Below are 10,567 nucleotides of genomic sequence, written 5' to 3'. Positions count from 1 at the left end.
CTCCAAGAGTGTCCGATTCATCCGCTTAACTACACCGTTTTGTTCGGGCATGTGGCGCACTGTGTTGTGCCTAATGATCCCTTCATTTTTACAATATTCATTAAACTCAGTGAAAGTAAATTCACCATCATTATCTGTCCTTAAAACTTTTATTTTTCATCTTGACTGTTTTTCCACTATGGCCTTCTATTGTTTGAATTTGGTGAAAACTTCAAACTTATATTTCATGAAATAAATCCAAACTTTTTGGGAGTAGTTGTCAATGAATTTGACGAACCATGACGACCCTCCAACAGAAACCACAGGCGATGGCCCCCATGTGTCACAGTACACATAATCAAGCACTGCCTAACATGCATGTTTACCAATTTTAAAGGATAGCCTAGATTGTTTACCATATATACAATACTCTTATATATTTAAATCAGAATTTTTAAAAACTGGAATTAAACAACGATCATAAAGTACTTTCATACCCCGCTCACTCATGTAGCCCAGACGAGCATGCCACATACGTGGAGATGTCAAATTTGCAATAGCCACTGCCGCTCTACCTATTGAAGTGCTCCCGATCAACTTGTAAAGGTTATCGTGCCTTTCGGCTCTCATAAGCACGAGTGCCCATTTTGATACTTTAAGGACATCATTAACATCGATAAACTTACACCCTATTGTCACAAGTGCACCGAGAGAAAGTAAGCTCTTCTTCATGTCACGAACATGCCTGACCTTAGTCAAGGTACAGTCCATCCTATCAAACATCTTGATGTGCACTGTACCAATAACCACAACATTACATGCATGATTATTTTCCATAAACACCTGTACACCATTGCACTTCATGTAACTGTTGAACCAACTCCGATGAGGAGTCATGTGATACGAGGCCCCTGTGTCAAGGATCCACTCATCTCTATGATCATCGTATAAGTATTCAATCATATACAATAAAAACACATCACCTCTGCTTGTCTCTTCATCAGACGTGGCAGTGTTGGCCTCCCCGGAAGAAACCTCTGAATTCTCTTTCTTCGCTTTAGGATTTGTATAATCTTTTTTCATGTGCCCAGCCATACCACAGTTCCACCACATTAACTTGCCATTGCTATTGCCCTTGGATTTGGATCTCGATCGGCTCAGTATTCCAACCCCTTGTAAGCAGTGCATTAGTAAAGGTTCCCATGCTACCGTTTTCTTATCTCATGGCCTTTCTCTTAAAGGCTGAGATAACAGTATCTACACTTAAGGACATATTACTAGTGCACAAACTACTAGAAAAAGGGATAAAGGCTATGAATAAAAACCATAGCTAAAGACCTATGGCTACGGTTATGGTCCGTAGCACAATTGTAGCTATTGTATTGCGGCTATAGGTCTAAAAGATATGGCTATGGATTTAGTCCGTAGCCATAGGTTCCATTAGCGACAAATATAGTTTGTAGCCATATTTTCTGTAGGAAATGTACATACAGCTACGGGTAATATTTGTAATGAAAAGTTGAATGAAATCCATGGCAATATGCTAAAGTTGGCGATTGCTGCGGTTTTCAGAGATGGGCTATGGCCAATATCCGTAGCTAGTTTCTATTTTTTTTTTTTTTCAAAAAAAAAATTATAAAAAAGGTCTCTTACCATTGCTAGTACATGCCCTGATTGATCAACTCATTTAGGCTAATACGGAAAAAGATTTCATGGCTTACAAACTCGTATGCCCATCTAAACTAATACAAATAAAGAATAATAGAATATGAACATACGAAATGATTCACACCCATCTTCCACATCACTTCACCTTGTAAAACTGTTAAAATAAAATTAATGTGTCCACCACCATCCAAACATCGCCCTCCAACGGTACATAGTCAACACAAAAAAGCTCATCAATTGAAGTGGGGATTGTTCGTTGGCCCCTAGCAAGCAACCTTACTTTCCAAGCCAAGAGTGTTTACATGAGATTTGGACATCTATTAAGGAGTTAAAATGGAAAATTAAAAAAAAAAAAGGATAAAAGAAAATCAATGGTTCCAATTTAACAAACAAATACCCATTAATAAGAAATCATGATGTCAAACTAATCTGATTGTGATGTACCATATCTGAAGTCGGGTCCACAGATTGGGCGGTTCAGATTAAGCCTTTCATCTGCAAACAAATAAAAAAAAAAGAAATAACTATAAGCTCAAAATTGTTAGACTAAGAACATACAAGTACAACTCCAAAATTTACCTTTCTCCATGGGCCTGATAAATTTATTCCAATAAATCTTTCTTCATCTCTATAATTTTTTTTTTTTTTTAATGATCCAATGGTACAACTAGTTGTATAAGATTAATGAAATTACAAATTACACAAACATTAGTTATTACTCGGCTACTACAAATGGTAGAACCCATCCAAAGTACACATAGCATGCATGCATTTCAACCAAGACCATTCAAACCTGTTGGCCCATTCTTGGATGGAGAACAACCAAGACTCGGTCAAAGAGTTTTTGAGAAACTTGCATGAGTCTTTGAATCAACTTGGTTTTGAGTCAGGTCGAGTTTTCATTTTTTTCAAACAATCTCCACACCCGGCAAGTCCTATTCTGTGATTGGGATCATTTCATCATGTTGGACCCTCATGGATGAACCACCCTTTTAATTTAGACAGTTGGACTAGAAAACCAGTGGTTAGGATGGTCCAGTAAGCATAATTATTGTATTGTGGCCTATCCAATTAAGGTACGTGGGGGGACTGTTCAAATCACGAAGGGTGGAACTAGGGAGCGGAGATTGAATGGCAGATCATCTGAACAACAAATCCCACCTGATACACAGGCTAGGATTCAGAAGCAATATTCCAGCTGTGTGTGTGTGTGTTCCAGGGAACCAATATATGATCCTCCTAACCAATTTGCCTAAACAAGTTTGATAAGAGAAACTATGAAATATGAACGACGTGTTAAAGACTTTAGAATAGCTGCCCGTCTAGTGAAATCATAAAAAGCTCATCTTCATCTGCAATAAGCTCAAAGGTTAACCAACCATCAACAGAATAGATGCAGCTAAAAGAGAGAAAGGTAGAGAGTTCATGGAGACAAATGATTTTGAAGTTCAAATACATGAAATTTCAATTTCATCTTTACTTGAATCAATAAGAACCTTCATACTCAAGGCACCGCCAACTCAGAAATCTGATTGGTCAAGCAACGACAGTGGATCTGTTGGTGAAAGAAACTTTATAAAATCACTAACTGCAGAAAACAATGTGACTAAGGTAAACACTGAATGTATATGTTTGTGAACCTTTGATTCCTCCAATTTTTAACATGAAAACAGCATGTGGCCTATCAAATGGATCGGGCAAGAGAACCTCATCCAATTGTAAGAAAACAACAATCAGCCATATTTATAGAGAACGGTCAAAATCATTATGCAAAAATCAGCATGAATTATAAACCTTTCTTGAAGACTCGGCTGGAAGAGAAGCAGGTGGGGCAAAACCAAAACCATTGGTATTGTAGCCATTGTTTCTCAAACCTCTAGCCTAATAATAGAACAATTGTAGCTCCTTAATAGAGTTAACTATTGCTGGAATATTTGCACTTCTTTCGATACATGGCAGAATCATTTCCTAGAAATTAAAATCTTAAACACAATCAACAAAGACTAACAGTTGGAGTCACATGGAGCAAAAAACAACAAGAAAAAACCAAGTTTCTGTTAGTTATCATATCAAACATTTTGTTATCATAACTTTTTACAGGAAAAAAAATGCATGTGGCCCATGAAGCAGCCACATGCAAAGTTCTGTACTACTGTGTAGCTGCTGCTATCAAAGTTCCGTACTACTGTGCATGTTAATACAAAACTTTAAAAGCATATTACACGGTAGGAAAGGCCCACGTGTGTTAGCAAAAAACTATTCGGATTGTAACACTATGTTACTAGACCATGATAAACATGTTGGTACACATATTTTCCCCTAGGATGGGACTTGCATGATTAATAGACAAGGAGACAAAAGGCTGGCTTCTCTAAGCAATAGGTGGTTCTCTATGGCACCTTTCTACTAACTAGGCCAACCAGCCTTTAGAAAAAACTCATCATTGATAGACATAGCATTTCACCTAATACATGCAATGCAGATAGGCACGACTTCTTCTTTTTTTAAAGCAACCAAATTAAAGAAAAGCATAGGGAACAGAAGTCCAAAGGGCTGATTGGCTGATGCCTGTGGACGCTGGGGCCACCACCAAATCATTAGAACCTTTTCTTACATAATAAAACAAAAATGTTCAATAAAGATATAAGTTCCTGATTTTCTTGAAAATGTAGCACAACGACCATGGTTTGGTGCCATGGTCTACCTAATGAAAGATGTTTGCCATGTGGCTTCAACGACTGTCGTCGAAGCAAGAATGTCAAGGCCCTCTCTCAAAGGACTCGCATCACCTGCGAGGAAGGTCTCTCTCTTATAGAGAGAACATTTCTTAGGTAAAAAAACACATTGCAGGAAGTCTCACAGCTAAAACACTAAGGTTCCTTAATTTCATAATAAGGGCAGAAAAGAAAAGAAAGAAAAGAAAAGAAAAAAAAGTGGAAACAAAGATTTAACTGATAAAGAAATGAAAAGAAACAGACTCAACCATATTGAAATCAGGCCAAAAAAGTAAAAACTAGTAAGGAAAAGACAAAATGAAAAGAAACATACTCAACCATATTGAAATAAAGACAAAAAAGTAAGAACTAGTAAGGAAAAGCCATCGACTTCTTTTAATCAATGTCTGGTATGTCACTCTTTTCAGCCCTTTCCACAATCACCTAAATTGCACAAAGACTTAGATAAGAATCTCATAGAAAAGGGGAATGGTAATTCAAAGAAGTAAACTGCATAATAAAAAACCAAGAAAGTTCTTACTGGAATCCTATCGGGATATTTCTCTAATCCAAGCTGCTTCAGCCTGCCTCTTTTCTGGTATGCAAAAAAACACAAATTTCATAAAGATGACGAGTTTTTATAATGGCAATAAATGATAAATAGTGAACAGAACTCTCAAACTATCTCATACAAACCAACCATGAGAAGAAGCAAGAGCATGTCCACAAGCTATAAATCACCATTGCCTTGTATGCGAACACACGATTTTTTTTTTTTTTTCAATGGTGTAAGTAAACACATGATTAGAACATCTAAAGCTATAAAGTTTGAGCAAGCGTAAATTAGAAGCGCAAATCCCTGGATCTATCCCATGCACAATTCCAAACTTAGTGAATGCTTCTTTTTTTCCCTTCAATTGAGACTATGAGAGAGCAGTTATAATAAATAAATAAATAAATAAAACCCAATTATTTTCCTTTATAAGAAGAGCATAAAACCCAATTTCCAGAGAGAGAGAGAGAGAGAGAGAGAGAGAGAGAGAGAGAGAGAGAGAGAGAGAGAGAGAGAGAGAGAGAGAGTACCACAGCAGCTTTCATTGCCTGCGAATGAATTTGTCCAAAGTGCTCCTAATTCAAGGTCAGGTCTTGATACAAAGCATGATAGTAGAAACCTTATAACAAGCATTGAATCATTTCAACAAGGGGACGATAGACTTGTATGCTACTTGCTATGTAGAAATGCTTGATTCACACTTGTTGTTTCCATGTTTCACCGAGAGAATGAGTCGGAACAATCTACGAAAAATAAATGGATGAAAGGAAGATTTTGATAAAAACATGCTTACCTGAATGGTCAAGCCAATGTCCAAGACGCAGAGCTTCAATCTGTCTTGAAATGCTTCGAACCCTTTTCTTGAGATGTAGCTGAATCTATGCATATCCAAATCAATCTGGAAGTAGTTCTCTCCCTGGATAGAAATGTAGTGAACCATGAGAAGCATACATCATAAGAGGGAATTATCTACGAATGAAATTTTCATGAGCCTTGCTAATAGGGTCTCATACATATGGATTCATCCCACACATACAATGTGGGACACGTCTAAGATTCGGGACGTTTATCTGGCAGGCCCCACCATATATGTGCCATGATCCAAAATCAGGCCATCCCACTCGACAAACACTATCAAGATAACAGACCTATTCTCCATACCATCAATAGGATCAATTACAACAAGTCAAACTCATATTCCAGAAATATCGTAACAACGGAATTCCACAGTCAAAACTATCAAAATGGCCTAGAAATTTGAGTCAAGTGAAAAAGGTTGTAAAATAAAATTAGCCAGCACTCCACAGTCCACATGCAGCATACAAGTGTTGCCAACTTGATGAGTGGACCAGACTTTTGGGTAAACACACATGGGCCTGAATGCATGAGTCCAGTTCACATGTCTAACATTCGTGCCAAGTCTCCTAGGCTGATGCCCTTTTGACTTGATTGAACTGAGAATGCATACAATGCATAAAGCATTAAAAAGAGTGGCACAGTACAGTCTTCAAAACTATGGTTGGTTGAAAATGAACTTACCAAGTGAAATTCATGCTGAGGGAGAGAAAGAACGAGCTTTTCATTGTAAGCATGCATATAGATTCCATATGTATGAAGGTGGCTACAAATGTATTTATCTATTTAATAGAATAAAAGCAGATTACGTATGCATCTACGTAAGTATGTACCTGGATATGCAACTGGAAAAACATACCGTAACATGACATTTTTAACCAAATAAGAATCCAAGAACCAACCTTAAATCCAGAAAAAAACATACCATAACATAACATCTTTTACTAAACTAAGCACATGGTATGAACAACAAATATGTGTCAAATTTCAGCATGCCGTCATACACCATTCACATATCTGTACTCAATGTCCTTACCTCCAAAATCTCAACAATGTCAGTAGTAGTGAAACCCACATGTTAAGTATCACAGGGGAGATAATTGGCTCTATAGATGTATTGAGAGAATGAGAGCAGGGGAGATAATTGGCTCTATAGATGTATTGAGAGAGAGAGAGAGAGAGAGAGAGAGAGAGAGAGGTGAAAACAAGGATAGATTTCTGTCACATACAATGGTGGTTGGTGGGTTGGTGCGTCTCTCCCTCTTCCTCTCTTAAAAATCTGACTGTTGAGCCTGTAAGTGACTTACAGGGAAGTGACTTCCCACCCCCATCCCCCTGCAGTTTTTTGGTAGATTTGCCTGTAAGATTACAGGTTGTAAGTTACTTACAGGTGATTTTTCTCCCCCAGACACCACTTGAAAGTGACTTCCCTATTAGTCACTTCCCACTTACGCAACTTACAGGCATCCAAACAGGCCCTAAAAGACACAATCTACAATGGACTAACATGGAAATCTGAACTCAATACCACTCAATACAGACCTGCCTTAATTGCTGCTTGCAAGTACCATGCCTGCACAGAACAAGAACCATGCCTGCACAGAACAAGCACCATGCCTGTTGAAGTTTTAATTCAGACAACTAGTCTGATAAATCTTAGAAAGGAGATGCATTACCTGCTTAAAAGATCTAATGTGATGAAAGTAAATCGAAAATCCTACAGCTGGAAAGAGTTAGATATAAGACCCCAGATTTTTCTATCCCTCAATATTTCTAGATCATGGTCTATTCAGGGTAGAATGAAACAAAACAATGGTCCAGATACCCGATTGGTGGGCCCCACTTGTCGAAACTGGAAACCCGCGTATAGGGCTCAAAGCCTCAGGTCACGTACCCTATAAGCGAAGAAGCATCAGCTTTTATGAGACTTGAGATAACGTCAAACCTGGCTTAATCCCAAAAGCAGACGGGAAGATGAGAGCATTTTCGTTACCATCCCATGGCATTTTCCGTACTATATTTCCATTTCGAGGACATTTATGTAAACATCACAAATAAACATAGAAGATTGTAGAGTTCTTTACCGATTTCTAGAGCTTGATCTGAGCGTTCTGGTCTGAAATCCACTGAAGGCACCGCAATTAGAAGAAAGCGGTTGAGGCTTTTTTTTGAAAGTACCGAATCTTTCAGGCCCTTGAAATTTCTACGCTCGTTAGGGGTAAATGAATTTTGGATAAGGAGATTCTTGCTAAAAGTACAGAGGAATTAATGGGACGAAGATTGGGAGAGAGGGGGGGAAAGAGGAGAATCAGGAGCAAAGATCCGGGGAGAGAGTGAGAGAGAGAGAGAGAGAGAGGGAGATAAGGGCCGTTTGGATGCATGTAACTTTTTCTAAAATGTAACAAAGTTAGGGGTGACTGTTACGGTTGGTGTTTCGGGGAGAAAAGTCAAAGGTAACTTTCTCTTAACACGTGACTTTCTTTCAAGGAGAAAAAGGCAGAAATCTTAAAGGCGCTTAAGTCGTTTTTCAAGTTACCTACCTCTTTAATACAGGTAACGGTTAAAAATTTTAAAATGAAAATTGTTGGGAAGAATCGCACATGCATTGAAGAAGCGTCCCTCTCTCAAGTCTCCTTCCCCCTCTCTCAGTCTACTTCTCCTTCTCCTTCTCCCATCGAGCTTCCGCAAGGTAGGAACCCCCTTTTCTCTTTTTTCTTTTCTATCCTTTTTTTTTTTTGCTTCTGTGTTGATGGACACAGCTTGGGGAGGTGGTGTGGATAATGGCTAATGATTTGTGGGGCCCACCATATTATATTTGTTTTATCCATGCTGTCCATCCATTCTTTTTGATCGTTTTAGGGCATGATTCCAAAAACGAGGGATATCTAAACCTCAGGTGGATCACACCACCGAAAACAATAATGATTGAAAGTCCACCATTAAAAAGCTACTAGGGCCCACTGTAATATTTGTTTCACATCCAAGCTGTTGATTAGGTCATAAAGACTTGGATGAAGGGAACAAAACAAATATCAGTTTGATCGAAAACATTGGTGGCCCACCAAAAGTTTTTAATGGTGGGTTTTCAATCAACATTGTTTCCAGTGATGTGGTCCACCCGAAATTTTGATGTACCTTATTCTTGGGCTGATGACTTAAAATGATATGGAATAATTGATAGATGGTGTGGATGAAACAAATACATCATAGTGGGCCCACATAACACGTCACATAGCCTTCATGGCTTACCTATAGTGATAGCATCATTTAAAAAATTTGCAAATCAAGTCACTGCTGGTTTATGGTTATACTTGTTGTATTTGGCTAGTCTCCTTTGTTAATGAAATCGTTATCCTGAGCTTTGCTAATCCCACACATGCAGCCATACATGCCAACCTGTCATGTATGGGAGAACCAGGTTGTGCATCAAGCGGGCGCCCTTGTGTAGATGTATTGGCCCAAACATAGGCCATTTTGCTCGGCAGATAGATTGTTTCAGTGGTCCACGTCCAGTGTACAGGTTGGCCTTTTGATAACTGGACCATTCTAAATTTATGGGCTAGTCATTGGACACAGTGGACCCATCTAATGGTCAGTTAGGATGTCAAACACACATGTAGCTCAAGTTTTTCGCCCACATTACTAGCATTTTGAAAACATGGGCCCACTTTTATGGCCCACCTGTTGATTAGTTTAGCCTAAGAATCGACCAAACTATTCATTTACATGGGCTTAATAAAATGGAATAATTTTATCCCATTTTTTATGTGTTAATCTAATTTTTCAACGATTCCCTATTTCAACTCTATCTAGTGTGAATGTCCAACTATCAGGGGCTCTGTGGTTCTCACCATGATGTATGTGGTTTATCCATTCCGTCCATTCATTTTGATACATAATTTTAAGACATAATCTTATAAATGTGTTAGATTGAAGGCACAAGTGGACTACACCATAGAAAACAAATTTGATTTAATCTCCACTATTTCCTACTATGTGGTCTACTTGAGCCTTTGATCTACCTCACTTTTTGGGAAGATGCCCTGAAATGGTATGTCGAAATAGATGGACGAATGAGATAAAACACATATTGTGGTGGGCTCATAAAGTCCCTTATAGGACCGTTAATTTCTATTAGTGTAGTAGGATAAAACCTGTAGTAATATAGCTACGGTTTATATCCGTAATAAAAAAATTAACATAGTCTGTATCATTGGCTTATTTTTTTGGTAGCCCTAAAAGACTCATATGATGTCGTAAGTGAATTCAGAAAAATATATGCTTGATCTTCATCTTTGACTACTTCCCCCATGTCTAGCAACTTGCAAATAAACTTGTTAAAATTACTGATGTGAGCCTCCACATCCCTATCCTTTGCCATTTTGAAGTTGAACAACTGCAACTTCAAGTGCAGGCGATTTTTCAATGATATCTTCGTATAAACGTTTTCTAATTTCGTCCACAACTCAGTTGCGGTTTTCTCCCTAATGACATTGTAGAGATCCTCATCCATTAGGCACAATCAAATTGAGGATTTACCTTTTTTTATTTAGAGTCCTCTATTCATCATGACTCATAGATGCACGTCGCTATTTGAGAGCCTCAACCAGCCCTTACTGAGTTAATAGACTAATCATCTTAATCTTGCATAACTCAAAATTATTTTTACTCGAGTACTTCTCAATGTTATACTTATGATTTTCAGCCATTGATACTTCTCCTTACAGATTCAAGCCTGCACCCCAACATTAGCTTTGATATCACTTGTTGAGGATTGCAGAAGTACACAAAGATAAAT

At 38.1% G+C, this 10,567-nt stretch overlaps 2 long non-coding RNA genes across 5 annotated transcripts; both read right to left on the bottom strand.

Moving 5' to 3' along the window:
- Positions 1 to 1,633: 1,633 nt before the first annotated feature.
- On the bottom strand, positions 1,634 to 3,831 carry LOC131239820 (uncharacterized). The gene is made up of 3 exons (XR_009168411.1): positions 3,128 to 3,831; positions 2,092 to 2,142; positions 1,634 to 1,964 (listed from the first exon to the last, which is right to left on the bottom strand). It is a non-coding gene; the product is annotated as an uncharacterized LOC131239820 (long non-coding RNA).
- Positions 3,832 to 4,159: 328 nt separating this feature from the next.
- LOC131239821 (uncharacterized) lies at positions 4,160 to 8,110 on the bottom strand. Of its 4 annotated transcripts, XR_009168412.1 has the most exons (6): positions 7,854 to 8,110; positions 7,595 to 7,664; positions 7,312 to 7,342; positions 5,708 to 5,812; positions 5,445 to 5,533; positions 4,160 to 4,956 (listed from the first exon to the last, which is right to left on the bottom strand). It is a non-coding gene; the product is annotated as an uncharacterized LOC131239821 (long non-coding RNA). The 4 variants fall into 4 exon arrangements; XR_009168413.1 differs by lacking the exon at positions 5,445 to 5,533; XR_009168414.1 differs by lacking the exons at positions 7,312 to 7,342; positions 7,595 to 7,664.
- Between the last annotated feature and the right edge of the window lie 2,457 nt (positions 8,111 to 10,567).

The sequence above is a fragment of the Magnolia sinica genome, chromosome 3, assembly GCF_029962835.1.
Source record: "Magnolia sinica isolate HGM2019 chromosome 3, MsV1, whole genome shotgun sequence".
In the NCBI taxonomy this organism is placed as follows: Eukaryota; Viridiplantae; Streptophyta; class Magnoliopsida; order Magnoliales; family Magnoliaceae; genus Magnolia; species Magnolia sinica.
This window is presented reverse-complemented; position numbering and strand designations above follow the sequence as displayed.